General features: G+C 34.6%; 1 pseudogene; it reads left to right on the forward strand.

Annotated features, from left to right (window-relative positions):
• The first annotated feature begins 11,520 nt into the window (after positions 1–11,520).
• LOC123952015 lies at positions 11,521–12,180 on the forward strand (annotated as a pseudogene).
• The last annotated feature ends 3,818 nt before the right edge of the window (positions 12,181–15,998 follow it).

The raw sequence follows: 15,998 nt of genomic DNA on the forward strand, positions 1-15,998 counted from the left end.
CCTAACTATTCTTCAGTGTTATAGAGGAAACAATTGATTTTTTATGTCTTGATCTTGAAAACAACAAATTTACTCATGCTTTACTAATCATATTGATTCTAATAATTTCTAGATAATCTTTCAACTTCTATATGTTAACATTCATAAAATATCTGTGAAAATTACAGCTGCTTCTTTCCATTGTAACATTTTTTCACCTGCTTAGAGAATTATAGTTTTTAAAAATCTATTAAAGTTCTAAGTTACTTCAATATATTTTCTATTATTACACTATCTTTGTGTTTCTGTCATATAATGTACCCCATATAAGGTAGTTTTCAATATAGATGCTATACTCAATTTGTTAATATTTCAATTTAATTCTGGAATTTTAATCTTGATTGTTCCTCCTGCCCTTGGCTGACTAAAGCTCAAGGCAGTGGGTTCACTCATGCTTTGTTTGTTTGCTAGCTTCTTTGTTTTTCCCATACATGAGCTCATCTTTAAAAGAGCTTTACATGTTTATATATTTGAACAGTATTGAGCAAATGTCTCTCCAAAGGGGTTTTTAATCTTTTGACTCTACCAGGCATTCCTAAGGCATCACTGGTTTCAGGAAAGTTATCTGCTAATTTCATGGCTTAGCTATTCTTGGCCCAAATATTAGTATAGTCTTAACTATTATGGGTTCTCTCTCTCTCTCTCTCAATCTTTCTTTCTTCCTCTCTCTCATATTTCCATGATATTCTGGAAGGATCATGGCAAATTATTTTACTCTGGCCACCAAATTGATCTCAGAACAAATTTTCATTTGATCAACTTTCAACCCTCCTTTGGTTTACATATCAGTGTTCTCATTAGAATTGGATTTCCTCCATGGTAAGGTTATTTCTATTTTAGTTCTTGTCTTTAGTTTATTGCACCATGCATTCTATGGTCAGTGTTCAGGAAATATTCTTGTATGAAAGCATGGATTCTCTCCACCAATTTCAAGGGTCTCTCTGTCTGGTGACTTAAAACAGTGAGAATGAATTCATTGGTCTGAAACATTTTATTCAATCTCTGTTGTACGCCTACTACCATGTTGTCACTCTTACCTTGATTTCTAAAACATCACATCACATAAAAGCTCAATAAGATATAATCTCATAGAATTAAAAGAACTTTAAAGTGCTTTTTTTGCTTATACACATAACCTACTTATTAATTATAGAATTACATTTAATAAAACAAAAATCATTCTTTGACTTTATCAGATTTATTAGTTATTATTTTATTAAACTTACATTTCTTAATTATTTGGTCACTGGAATATTAACTTTTAAAATAAAATTTTCATGATTTCTCAAAATTTTCCAAAAGTAAGATTAACTCCACATAATTTTTAGGTAAGCAATGGTTAACTTAAGTATTTAAATGTTGAGATTTAATCTCTGAAACTATTTTTATAATGGAGTAAAGGTCCGTATTTTGCTATTATTACAATTGCGAATTTTCTTACAGATATTCAGTGACTTAGAAGGCAAACATCTATGAACTCTATATGATTTCTCTTTTTACATACAGTGCAAGTTAACCTCATTTATATTTTGTTGTTGATATCATAGAAGAAAGTCAACTTTATTTGGTGGAACAAAAATTCAAAACTTTCTTCTTGCTATTTATCTTTAATAAGTAAATACTGTAGAAAATGTATATTGATACATTCATATGACAAAATTAATGTAGCTATTAAAGAGGATTTGGACAATAAGTACTTGCTAATATGGAAATATTTCCAAACATATATAAAATGAAAAAGTGATTGTATAAGTGTACAGAGTATTTGTATTCTGGAATAAAGTATAATTTACCAGTCAGTAGAAAGTCTAGGGAATGGGTATAGGTAGGAGGAAACTTTTAACTTTGCTTTATAATACACAAACATTCATATATATATATAATCTATCTGTGTGCATGTGTATATGTATATATATAGTGATTTGTAAAGAAATTTTTTTTTAAAGATTTATTTATTTATTTGACAGACAGAGATCACAAGCAGGCAGAGAGGCAGGCAGAGAGAGAGGAGGAAGCAGCCCTCCTGCTGAGCAGAGAGCCTGACGTGGGGCTCAATCCTAGGACCCTGGGATCATGACCTGAGCCGAAGGCATAGGCTTTAACCCATTGAGCCACCCAGGCGCCCCTGTAAAGAAATTTTTTAAGGCCAGGGGCTTAAAACTGTTATAGGAGATGTAGCACATAAAATTTAAAATATTTATTGTGTGACATAGATGAAAAGAGACATTTGTTTACACTGTGATAAAAAAATCCCTTTTGTCCCCCAGATACATACCAGATGCATCTATAAATATTTATGAAAATCTGCCTGTTGGAACAAAGCTAGTCAAGTTGACAGCAACTGATAGAGACATAGGGCACTTGGGGCATTGTGAGTGTATAGGTACACAAAAAGAATTTTTAATAAATGAAGGTAGAGTATTTTTTGTTGTTAGTCATTTAATAAATGATTAACATTTAATCATTAAATTAAATAATTTAATAAAGTATAATGTAAAGTACATTTTCACTAGTTAAAAATAAGCCCGATTATCTTCCACTAGGATAAAAGAATTTTTAAAATATTCAGTAGTGTATTTAACATGTTTTGTATGAGGTAAAATGTGATCATTCCTTCTTTCTCAGAGGTATGGATACACTCTGCACAATGTGTCTGCGCTAGGGAACTTCCAAACATTTCAGACCCACAGCAGGATTCCCTGGGATTTTATTGTGTGATTTCTTTCTAAGAAGTGGATTTTCCCATGGAACCCATGATCCTAGTCATATAAACTGAATATTTATTCCTCATCGTACATTCTCACAAGCACTTGGCATACATAATAATTTCTTTGGGTCTTTACTTTCCTAATCCTCATCTTATGTATGATGCCCATAGGAATCTTAATTTATCCAAGCTCATACACCTAATTTGTATGGTAGAATTTACACTGAAATCAGTCTGCTTGATTATGATACTTGTAACTCTAAGTACATTTAATATAACCACAATTTAGGAGCCCTTTCCCCTAACAACCAAGGCATAATGCAAAGGGAGAAGAGAAAGGAACGTCTCTCTTCTTAAAAGGTTATGTACATTTTCATACATGAAAAGAACAGGATTAAATGCTCACTGTCTATTATATCAGCAGAAAGAATTCCATGTAGGAAGTAGACTCTGAGATTGAAGAGGAAGGTGATCTATGGAAGACAGGGCCTATAGTTAAGTCAGCGCTTAAGCAAAAGGAGAAGGCTGTCAAAACATGTAGTGAGGACAACAGAATGACAGCAGAAATGGGACAGTAATTACAGATGGGAAGATTGATAAAATAACTATGCTAAATATAAATGGAGGCTGGTTTCCCTGTCAACATGGGATACAAATGTAGAAAATGGGAAAATACAATGAACAATATGAGGAAGAATTTAAATCAAAGGCTTTAGAGTAAACTTAAGTTTTTCATTTTATGTATATGTGCAGGAAGATATGTGTGTGTGTGTGTGTGTGTGTGTGTGTGTGTGTGTGTGTGTGGTGTTACATAAATAAATATTGATGCAATTTTATGTGTGCGTGCATACACACACACAACACACACACACACACACACACACACACACACACACTTCTGTAGTTATGTATCCTGAAAGAGTGAAAAAGCTTAGGAGGATGATACTACAATAGAAATGAACACAGATAGTATGCAGATACTGACTTTTAAATGCCATTTTGTCCTATAAGAACTCTTCAGTGAGGGACGCCTGGGTGGCTCAGTGGGTTAAGCCGCTGCCTTCGGCTCGGGTCATGATCCCAGGGTCCTGGGATCGAGTCCCGCATGGTCTCCTTGCTCGGCAGGGAGCCTGCTTCTCTCTCCACCTCTGCCTGCCTGTGTGCTCTCTCTCTCTCTCCTTCTCTCTGACAAATAAATAAAATAAAAAAAAAAAATTAAAAAAAAAAAAGAACTCTTCAGTGAAAAGGTTTTTTTTTTGTTTTTTTTTTGAGATGACTGGAATTAGAATACAAGATGAACTTGTAATGTGACAGAAAGCAAGAATGCGCTCAAAGAATGATAAGGGGGCACCTGGGTGGCACACTCAGTGAAGCATCTGACTCTTGGTTTCCACTCAGGTTGCAATCTCAGGATCACTGGGACCTAGCCCCACATGGGGGTCTGCACTAACGTGGTGTCTGCTTGAGATTCTTTCTCCCACTGCCCCTCCCACTTGTGCACACACGCTCTCTCTCTCTCTAAAAATAAATAAATAAATCTTTAAAAAAAAATAAAGAATGGTGAGAATATGTTAAAAAGTCACAGAAATCAACTTGAACAGCTCCCTCTAGCCAATATGAACATCAAAATAAATACTAGTTGCAGATTATAATGCATTATATAAAATAGGATACCATGATTCCATAAAGATATAAATATATAAATTGACAGTTTGATGGTGAACTAATGCTTATATATTTTCACAAATACCTTACCATAAAATATATATTAAGTGCAAAGAATAAAATAGAATTTTGGAGTGGCAGACACCATACTGGTCAAGTAATTAAAGTGAACTTCAACAGTAATGAGACAAACTGATAGCATACAATAAGAACACAGATTAACCACCTGTTCCCCCAACCTCCCACCCCTGACCCTTCAAAACCCTCAGGTTGCCCCAACCTCCCACCCCTGGTGGGTAATGGGGAGGGCACGTTTTGCATGGAGCACTGGGTGTTGTGCAAAAAGAATGAATACTGTTACGCTGAAAAAATAAATAAAATGAAGAAAGAAAAAAAAAGTTGCTAAAAGAGTGGCAGTTTCAAAAAGGAAGCTTTTAAAAACTTCTTAAAAATTCATCATAAGAAAAAAAAACTGGGGCGCCTGGGTGGCTCAGTGGGTTAAAGCCTCTGCCTTCGGCTCAGGTCATGATCTTGGGTTCCTGGGATCGAGCCCCGCATCTGGCTCTCTGCTCAGTGGGGAGCCTGCTTCCTCCTCTCTGCCTGCTGCTCTGCCTCCTTGTGATCTCTGTCTGTCAAATAAATAAATAAATAATCTTTTAAAAAATAAAAAAATATAACTATGTGTGGGGATGGATATTGACTAGACTTATTGTTAAAAAAAAATAAAGTCTCAACACCTTAAAAAAAAAAAAAGAACACAGATTAACTTTTGTGATATTTAATCGAAAACTACATAACCCAAATCTTACTATGAGCTGATATCAGACAAATCCTTTTTGAGGAAAATTCTTTAAAATTGCCAGCCTTAAATCTTCAAAATGCTCTTAAAACTTAAGGCCAGATTAAAGAATTTCCCAGATTGAAGGAGACTAAAGAGGCATGATAATGTGATTCTGAACTGGATTTTTTTTGCTATAAAAATATTATTGAGACAACTGGTCAAACTTGAAAGATGGAAGGTCTCAATATTAGATATATCAATGTTAACTTCAGGATTTTGTTTTTGTTGTGATAATGTTAGAGAATGCTCTTTAAGAACTGTACATTAAAATATTTGGAGATGATGAATATTACATAACCAATTTATTTATTTAAAAAAATTTTATTTATTTACTTGACACAGAGAGAGAGGGAATACAAGCAGGGGGGATGGGAGAGGGAGAAGCAGGCCTCCCGCTGAGCAGGGAGCCCAATATGGGGACTGAGTCAGGACCCCAAGATCATGACCTGGGCCGAAGGCAGATGCTTAATGACTGAGACACCCAGGTGCCCCACCAACGTATTCTTTTGTTTGTTTGTTTATTTACAGCATAACAGTGTTCATTGTTTTGGCATCACACCCAGTGCTCCATGCAGTACGTGCCCTCCCTATTACCCACCACCTGGTTCCTCAACCTCCCACCCCCCCCACCCCTTCAAAACCCTCTGGTTGTTTTTCAGAGTCCATAGTCTCTCATGGTTCATCTTCCTTCCAGTTTCCCTCAACTCCCTCTCCTCTCCATCTCCCCATGTCCTCCATGTTATTTGTTATGCTCCACAAATAAGTGAGACCATATGACACTTGACTCTCTCTGCTTATTTCGCTCAGAATAATTTCTTCCAGTCCCGTCCATGTTGCTACAAAAGTTGGGTATTCAACCTTTCTGATGGAGGCATAATACTCCATTGTGTATTGTGTATATACATTGTGTATATGTATATGTGGTACATATACACAGGAAGATATGGATCTTCCTTATCCATTCATCCGTTGAAGGGCATCTTGGTTCTTTCCACAGTTTGGCGACCGTAGCCATTGCTGCAATAAACATTGGGGTACAGATGGCCCTTCTTTTCACTACATCTGTATCTTTGGGGTAAATACCCAGCAGTGCAATTGCAGGGTCATAGGGAAGCTCTATTCTTAATTTCTTCAGGAATCTCCACACTGTTCTCCAAAGTGGCTGCACTAACTTGCATTCCCACCAACAGTGTAAGAGGGTTCCCCTTTCTCCACATCCTCTCCAACACACGTTGTTTCCTGTCTTGCTAATTTTGGCCATTCTAACTGGTGTCAGGTGGTATCTCAATGTGGTTTTAATTTGAATCTCCCTGATGGCTAGTGATGATGAACATTTTTTCATGTGTCTGAGAGCCATTTGTATGTCTTCGTTGGAGAAGTGTCTGTTCATATCTTCTGCCCATTTTTTGATATGATTATCTGTTTTGTGTGTGTTGAATTTGAGGAGTTCTTTATAGATCCTGGATATCAACCTTTTGTCTGTACTGTCATTTGCAAATATCTTCTCCCATTCCATGAGTTGCCTTTTTGTTTTGTTGACTGTTTCCTTTGCTGTGCAGAAGCTTTTGATCTTGATGAAGTCCCAAAAGTTCATTTTCGCTTTTGTTTCCTTGGCCTTTGGAGACATATCTTGAAAGAAGTTGCTGTGGCTGATATCGAAGAGGTTACTGCCTATGTTCTCCTCTAGGATTCTGATAGATTCCTGTTTCACGTTGAGGTCTTTTATCCATTTCGAGTTTATCTTTGTGTACCCACCAACTTATTCTTAAATGGTTGAGGAGGAAAAAAAATCTCCACCTGTTTGTGATTATTTAAAACATTTAACAATTATAAAGACTTAAAAAATAGAAAGAAAAAAAAAGGTAGAATTGAAGACATGCAGAGAAGAGAAAACATCTTAAATCATACTCTAGAACTTCCTGAGGAAGCACACAAAAAAGCAAGAGGATGGAACAAATACTAAAAAGTGTCATTCAATAACATGCTCTTAAAAAAGAAGATTCGGGGCACCTGGGTGGCTCAGTGGGTTAAGCCGCTGTCTTCAGCTCAGGTCATGATCTCAGGGTCCTGGGATCGAGCCCCACATCAGGCTCTCTGCTCAGCAGGGAGCCTGCTTCCTCCTCTCTCTCTGCCTGCCTCTCTGCTTACTCATGATCTCTGTCAAATAAATAAATAAATAAATCTTTAAAAAAAAAAAAAAGACGATTCAATGCTACATATTAAAAAAGGAAAAATAGGTTTCTGGAAAACCAATACAGAATGGCTGAATCTAAGACATACTGTAATAAAATAATAGATATTAACAAAAAAGGGGAAAAAATACTTGGGCCCCTAAGAAGAAAGATTGAGTCACTTATGAGTGATAATTAAATTATAAACGGATTTTTCTACAGTATTTTTTGCAAGTTCATGGAATAGCATATTTAGCAAACTTGAGGACACAAAATGTGACTTAGGAAATTTACACATAAGAAAATGACCTCATAGATTAAGAAAGCAGATACAATTTTAGGAATATGAAAGCATTAAGGAAATATTGTTCCTATAAGTTCTTTCTGAGGAATTCACTAGAGAATATACTCCAGACAACCAAAATAGCTGGAGAGATATCAGCATGAGAAATGGTGAGAATTGGATATATAGTTACTTATAGAACTAAAAATAAGTAATGTTTATAAATGACAGAGTGTGTGTGACACATAGAGGGCTCATGTTTTGTAAATATAGATACAATAAAATTATTTAATAAGCAACTTACTAATGAAATATTATTAGTTTTTATTTTTGTTGATTTTTGTTATTTTTTTTTCCTCTTTGCATATATCCCCCTACTCCAACCTCACCCTACCTGGTGCTGGAAGAACAAAAGCATGTAGAGTAAGGGGGTTGGGGGAGAAGGGAATGGAAGAGCAATGGGGGGAAGCTGATCTTAGTAGATATTAAAACATAATTCCTCTGAATTGCAAACTGTAATACTAATAAATGATTATGTAGAAAGACATGTAACAGAATATAAAATCTTGATAAGAGTTCCAAATGATCATGAAAATACAGCATTCAGTAACATTGCAGAAAAGAATGGACTAAAATAAATGCTATAATAACTGGAGAGTATTAAGAAAAGTGTAATTTTTTATACCATATACCAGAAAAAAAATCAAATAGATTATTTTTTTAAAATGCAACCATATATGTAACAGAAAAAATATGAATAAATTTATAATCCTGGAATAGAGAAAACTTTTCTAACTATAACTCAAAATCCAAAAATTACATGAGAATAAATTGATGAATCTAAAATAATCATCATGTCATCATCACAACAACAACATTTTTATGGCAAAAAAAATCACCATAAGCAAAGCAAAAATACAAATAAGATATTGAGAAAATATTGGCATATTAGAAGAAATAAAATTAACAATCAAGTATGACAATGGACTAAAGAATCAACAGTTTAGAGGAGTTGCAAATGACTAAACCATAAGAAAAGATGCTCAATTTTGCTCATAATAAAATAAAACATTAAAATAATAGCACATTATTGCTTTTAACCTATCAGATTAGCAAAACTTCATGTTTGATTTTCTGTTAGGCTGTAGGAAACTAGACCTCATATACTCTGGTGAAAATGAAAACTACTGAACCCTTGATAACCCTTACTAAGGAAATTTGGCCAAATTGAAGAAAACTGCATATACATTTCAATTTTGACTCCATAATCTCACCTCTACAAAATATCCCAAAATAAATCAGAAAAAATATAAAAGACCTATGCAAATGTTATTCATTGCTGCATTATTTAATAGTAAGATTGAAAATGTACATAGGGAGGGGCGCCTGGGTGGCTCAGTGGTTTAGGCCGCTGCCTTCGGCTCAGGTCATGATCTCAGGGTCCTGGGATCGAGTCCCGCATCAGGCTCTCTGCTCGACAGGGAGCCTGCTTCCCTCTCTCTCTCTGCCTGCCTCTCTGCCTACTTGTGATCTCTCTGTCAAAATAAATAAGTAAAATCTTTAAAAAAAAAAAAAAGAAAATGTACATAGGGTACTGTTTGTATAAAAACTTGTTTGTATATATCTAGACAATTGAATAATCTGTACCTAGAAAAAAAGTGAGAAATTTATCTTGGTATATTATGTCATAATCACCAAGATATATCAAGGGGGAGAAGGTAGAGAAAAGTGTGTGTCTTTTAATTTATCAAGGAAAGAAAACAGAATTATGTAACAAAAGTTTTTAAATATGGAAGAACCTTATAGAGTTAGGAAATAATCAACGAATTATAAAGTATAGACTTTACTTAGATGATAATTTGAAAAGCAACAAAACCTCAAAGACAATCCGATAAATTTGATCATTATCGAAATATGATGATGCTAATAATTTAATGTCATGTTTTTAGGTATCCTAATTATACCACAGTTATATTTTAAAGAAAGAGTCCTTCATCTTTAAGAGTAGATAAGAAAATATTTACAAATGTTATGACACGTTTGGGATCTTCTTCAAAATAATCCAGGTAGAGGATAAAGCAGGAAATGCCACACATGAAAAAACTGTGGCATGTATTGTCATTATTGAAGTGATATGTACACGCAAGTTTATTGCATTATTTTTTTGGATTTGGTATATGTTATTTTTTAAAATAAAAAATGTCTTATTCCGGAAAATATATGCCCCATGATAATAAGCTATGAAATAAGATATTGCAGTAAGTTTTATCTTTAAAATAACACAATTTGAAAAACTGATAGAAAAAAATATATTAAGATTAAAGATTAGGGTGCCTGCATGGCTCAGTCAGTTAAGCGTCTGTCTTCAGCTCAGGTCATGATCCCAGGGTCCTGGGATCGAGCCCCACATCGGGCTCCCTGCTCAGCAGGAAGCCTGCTTCTCCCTCTCCCATTCCCCCTGCTTGTGTTCCCTCTCTCTGTGTGTCTCTCTGTGTCAAATAAATAAATAAAGTCTTTTAAAAAAAAAAGAAAAAAGATTAAAGATTAAATTAAGATATTAAAGATATTAAGAATTTCTTTAATTGCATTCACTCTACTTCTGTTGTCTCCCAGATACATAATGTCCAATCAGTCACAATATGGTTATCAATTCTACCTGCTAATTATGAGTTAAAATCCTTTCTTTCCTTCGCTATTGGAATTCAACATCTTTCACCCAGTCTTGAGCAATGCATTTTACTTTTCTCGAAATGTTCTGTTCTTGCATTATTTTTACTCTCCCATCACGTCTAATCACCTATCTGGAGTATCCATACAATTTCTTCCGCTTCTTTGGCGACCCTTTGCCCTAATCTCCTAACCTTCATTCCACCTCAGCCTTCTCTGCCTGGATGTCCTGTGCTCATTTTTCAACACTCAGCCCAAACTTCTCTGTGGATTCCACACCTCCACTCACCATGACCCTTCTATGAAATATTTTCTGATCTATGCAGTTGAGGAGGCTTCTCTTTTCCCTGTCATTAACCATTCTCCACAGATTCTCAATGGTGACTGGTTTATGAGATTCATCAGGTCAGCAACTGTGATTTGTCCTTTATCTCCAGAACTATTTTATCCATATCATTATTTTTATTTTTAACATATTCATCTTGTGAATGTTGAACAAAATTGCATCTGTCTTTTAGAGACAGGAGAGGTCACAAATGCCTCTTTTGGATTATGAAGATGCAGCCACCCCATATTCTTGGGTCCTATATTTTATATCTTATGACGATGGACAAGGGCATTCTACAACTGGAACATTCACAGTGATTCTTCAAGATGTTAATGACAGACAACCCACTTTGATGCACTCAGGATATTTACATGTAAGGTATTACAGAAATTTGGCCTTCAGATTTTGGCATAGAGAACAAAAGAGAGTAAAGTTGATGGATAACCAACATACCTTTCCTGGAAAGAAGAATCCCTTCATCCCATCCTTACTATATTGTCAAACAATGCTTCTCTTTTTTCTTCCCTGTAACAACTGAACCTGCTTTAGCTTGCCTCAAAAATTATAAAATTTAAAACTAGAAAGAACCCCAAATGATGACCATTGTTTAGCTCCTTGCTTTCAGGGAAATAAGTTTCACATTTTAGAATTGTAATATATATATATATATTATAAATTTTTGTAAATATATATGTTTTATATATATATATAAAAGTTACAAATCTTTTTTAAAAATTATTGACATTAATTGCAAGCATGCCTTTTCTGGTATTTTAAAATTACATAGAGATTTAAAAATACAGGTATGGCCCCCTCAACACTCCACCCGCCCTCTCTGTCTTCTCGGCCCTGGGAGCAGCTCTCTTGCCACAGCCCCTCATCCCCTGAAAATGTACACCTGTGCAAAGTTCGTCTCCACCCCGTTCTTGGTGAGGAGCACCTCTCAGCTGTTGAGCCGATCACTGTCTGCAGTGGTGCTAAAACCACCTGAGACACTTACAGATGAGGCACCTTATAAGGGCCTCAGCATTTTGGCAGCCCCACGTCCCCTGACCTCACTTATTCCTAGCCGCAGCTTCCAAACCAGCACCATTTCAAGGGACATCGATACAGCAGCCAAGTTCATTGGGGCTGGGGCTGCCACAGTAGGGGTGGCTGGCTCTGGGGCTGGAATTGGGACTGTTTGGGAGCCTCATCATTGGTTATGCCAGGAGTCCCTCTCTGAAGCAATAGCTCTTCTCCTACGCTATTCTGGGCTTTGCCCTCTTGGAGGCCATGGGGCTCTTTTGCCTGATGGTGGCCTTTCTCATCCTCTTCGCCATGTGAAGGAGCTGTCTCCACCTCCCATAAGTCTTTCTCCCGTGTCTCGTCTACCCTGTATATTCCTTTTCCTATACCTCCCCAGGCAGTCTGGGGAAAGTTGTTGGCTCAGGGTTTGACAGAGGGAAGACAAATAAATACTGTATTAATAAGAAAAAATAAATAAATAAAATATAAATAAATAAAAATACAGGTATGCTTTTATTCCCATTATATAAATGGAGTACCAAATATATAAAATTTAATTTACTTACAAAATTTATAAAACTAATCAGCAAGAAACTAGATCTTGAAAGTTAGATTTCCTGATTGTTGGTACATTTTTCTTTACAGAATACCTGATTGCTTAGAACTCTTAACCTAGTCTGGGAGTATTCTGAAAACACTCTTCTTTGGCATTTTAGTTATGTTATCTCATTTCAACAGTGTGTGTAATAATCCACCCCTGAAGAAAACCAAAGAGATGTGTGCTTTATATTATCAGGCCACCAAACACAATCTAGATGGAGCTAAAATCAACTATATATACCAGAACTTCAGTAGTTTTGCAAGTTGAGCAATGACTGCTCCTGCTTAATCAGAATTTTCACTTACAGATCAGAAACACGGTTTTATACAATGCCATAAAAGTGTTTAGTGGTTTGCTCTTGAATAACTTATCTCTCACTTAAAGCCATATTTTACAAATATTTTTGTAGGAATGTCTTTTATCACTTTGTAGTAACAAACTGTAGGCCAAAATGCACACATAGAAAACAATACCGTTGCTCTGTTATACATCAAAAATCAACTGTTAGTTCGTAAACCTTTTGCCAGAGATATGTTTTACTAAAAAAACAAGGGACAGAAATTGTAAACAATAAATCTGTAGCCACTCTTTTTTTAATTTGTTTTCAATTTCAATTCCAGATAGTAGTCTACAGATTTTTACTAGAGGAATATTAGAAATTTTGGTTTCTAGAACATTCATTTTATTAACAAATTGGACAACTCAACTTTTATCCCATTTTTTTCAAATCTAAGGTATTTTAATAACTAAAATTAGAAATATTCTTTTAAAACAACAACAACAACAAAAAACACAATTACAATTATAACTGTCTTTATTAATCAGGTTCCTTAACACTATTGCTATAACAAATAAAATTAAAAAAAAAAAACAAACAGTGGCTAAATATACTAAGCATTTCTTTTTCCCTTAGGCAGAGGAATGGAGGTTGGTTAACTAGACTGAGTGGCTCTCCTCTAGGCTGTGACTAGGGGTCCTGTTTATTGTATCTTTTGGCTTTGCTGTATTATTGCCTTATGTTTGCCCCACATTAAGAAGCTAAAGAGAGGGATAGCATGTGGAAGGTACCCCAAATATTTAATCATCTTGCTTAGACTGATACATAGCAATTCCACTTGCATTTCACTTGTTAGCACATCTTCCTCTCCCACCACTCCCAGAGCCAACTGTGGATGTTGTAGGGGAAACCGGGGTCCATAGAGAGGTATATAATAAACACTGACAAAATTTAACAGTGCCTGCTAACTGTTAAGTAGATATAGTAGAAAGTCAGTAGTAGGACTACCATAACTTGAGCTATGCATAAACCAGATCAAATCTGATACTAATTTAAGAATATATATATGTGTTGTGAGTGTTGTGTATTGTATAAGACTGATGAATCATAGACCTGTACCCCCAAAACAAATAATACATAATATGTTAATAATTTTTTAAAAAAATTTTTAAAAACTTCGTATAACAACAAGATGGTTTTAAAACTAAGTAAAGAAAATTAAGCTGCACGTGGAGGCGTTTATTCATTTTTCCAGTATGTGTCCTTTAAATTGTCATTTAACTTCTCTAACAATAATTTATGTTCCTGATAGCAAATGTATGGAGTAAATAATTTCAGATCACTTTCAGATCTAGGATTTATGAATTAAAAACTATGAATCTGATGTACAAACTGCTCCAATGAATCTGATGTACAAACTGCTCCAACTGTTCCAATGATAATATATGTATCTGCCTTACTAAATTTGCCACTTATTAATCCAACATAAAAGTAGCTCATTTTCCTTAGGCTTGAGTAAGGATGCCAAATAATTTCTTATCTTTCACAATTTTTCACCAACATTATAATTTTATTATTGGCAGGACTGGTTAATTAAAATATGAACACATTTTAAAACATTTAAATTAAGTATTATCATTGGTATAAATCTACATGAACATGCTAGATTATATTTTTTCTCATATTTTACTCATTACAGAATTGAAAGTCCTGAAAAATCTCAGTTGAAACTCTTTTGGTCTTTCTAACTTGTCCAGATAAGGATGGAACTGTTCCCAATAACAGTATCACTTATCATTTGATTACAGATACTTTTTCAAATGTAACATTTACCCTCACACACAATGAACTAAAAGTTAAGTATTTAAACCTGCTCTCTAATTGTGGTCTTATGATTAAACTTAGATTAAAAATAGAATTATTTTTCTTGTTATAAAATTCTTACTGAACTATAGTAGTTCAAATAGCTGATGGCAGAATTTGTTTCTGTATTTTCAACCTTAAATTGCCAACAAACTATCTTGCTGGAATGAAATTTTGATCTTGAGAACGGAACTACGAAGGTTATAAATTTCCTAGAATAAGTGGTTCTGTGATAAAGTACTGACTATTCCTTTGGAATATGTTGAAATCACCATAATTGCCATGAATAAGTATTTCAAATAACTACTGAGCATTATAAAAAATAGACTAAATACACATACATTATTACTGCATCTTGGAATATACAACAGGATAAATATTTTACCAGTTCAGTAAATCTAAATTTCATTTTTAATAATTTTTGAGACCAACCTCTATATGTTGCTATATTCACAAATTTTTAAACTTAATAGGCAAGGTTGGACAAGGTCTTGTGTTCAATCAGGATTCACGGGTGAAGTCTGGAAATTATAATTTAAAAATTGCTCACCTAACCAACCTGCTAAGACACCAGACATGAATGATATGGATAAGTAGATACACATAGGTAACAAACAGGTATTTTTGGCCTTGATTTCCCACAATCCCTTGTTCCAAGTTGCATTTCATTCAAACCCCTAACATCCTTACCATTTGCTACTTCAGATTCTGTACACAGAATCACTTTCAAAAACTTAGAACACTGTCCTGTCTTGTAGCTCTGGCTTCTGGTTCTGCTGCTCACACTGTTATAATGCTAGGAAATGATCCCCACTTATTTTGTGCTTCCATTACCCACACACTTTTGCACAGCCTTAATGACTTTGTTGATACATCACTTCTTTTAAGAAACCATCCCTGATATTTATTCTCCCTCTTCTCTAGGTCAGGTGCTTCTCTTTGGGTTTTCACGGAAATTTATTTCTCTCCCACCATAGCACTTACCACTTACCTGAGAAGACAGGGGAAGAAAAAATATCTGTCATTAAACTAGTGCCTGACACATATTCAGTACTTGTTAAATATATGTTAACCAGTAATTAAATTAGTAAATTAATGAGTAATAAATGAACAAAATCAAGTTGTGAAAGTTTTTAAGACATTGACAGGATTTAGTAGGAAATTTATTCCCAAGTGCATCAATATCACATTTTCACAATTCTTTGCAACTAGAAAATATTGTTTGTATGACCAGAATGTTAAAGCAGATCCTCATAAACTATATATATTAATTTATATTCTGATAATGATGGGAAAGAATACAAGCTAAAAAAAATTCTTAATTAAGAATATGAAGATCCTGACACTATATAACATTACTTTGAATTCTTCCTATTCAAGCAACTTTCAACAACGATAAAACAAAACAAACACAAAAAATATATGAACAAACAACAACAACAAATTGTTGTATGGGGACTACTCTAATTTTGATAAAAACCATAAAACCTGACACACAAATTTCCTAGAAGCAAAGTCACTGAGAGTACCCCATAATGACTTTTCCTA

This window comes from Meles meles, chromosome 10, assembly GCF_922984935.1.
Source record: "Meles meles chromosome 10, mMelMel3.1 paternal haplotype, whole genome shotgun sequence".
Taxonomy (NCBI): domain Eukaryota; kingdom Metazoa; phylum Chordata; class Mammalia; order Carnivora; family Mustelidae; genus Meles; species Meles meles.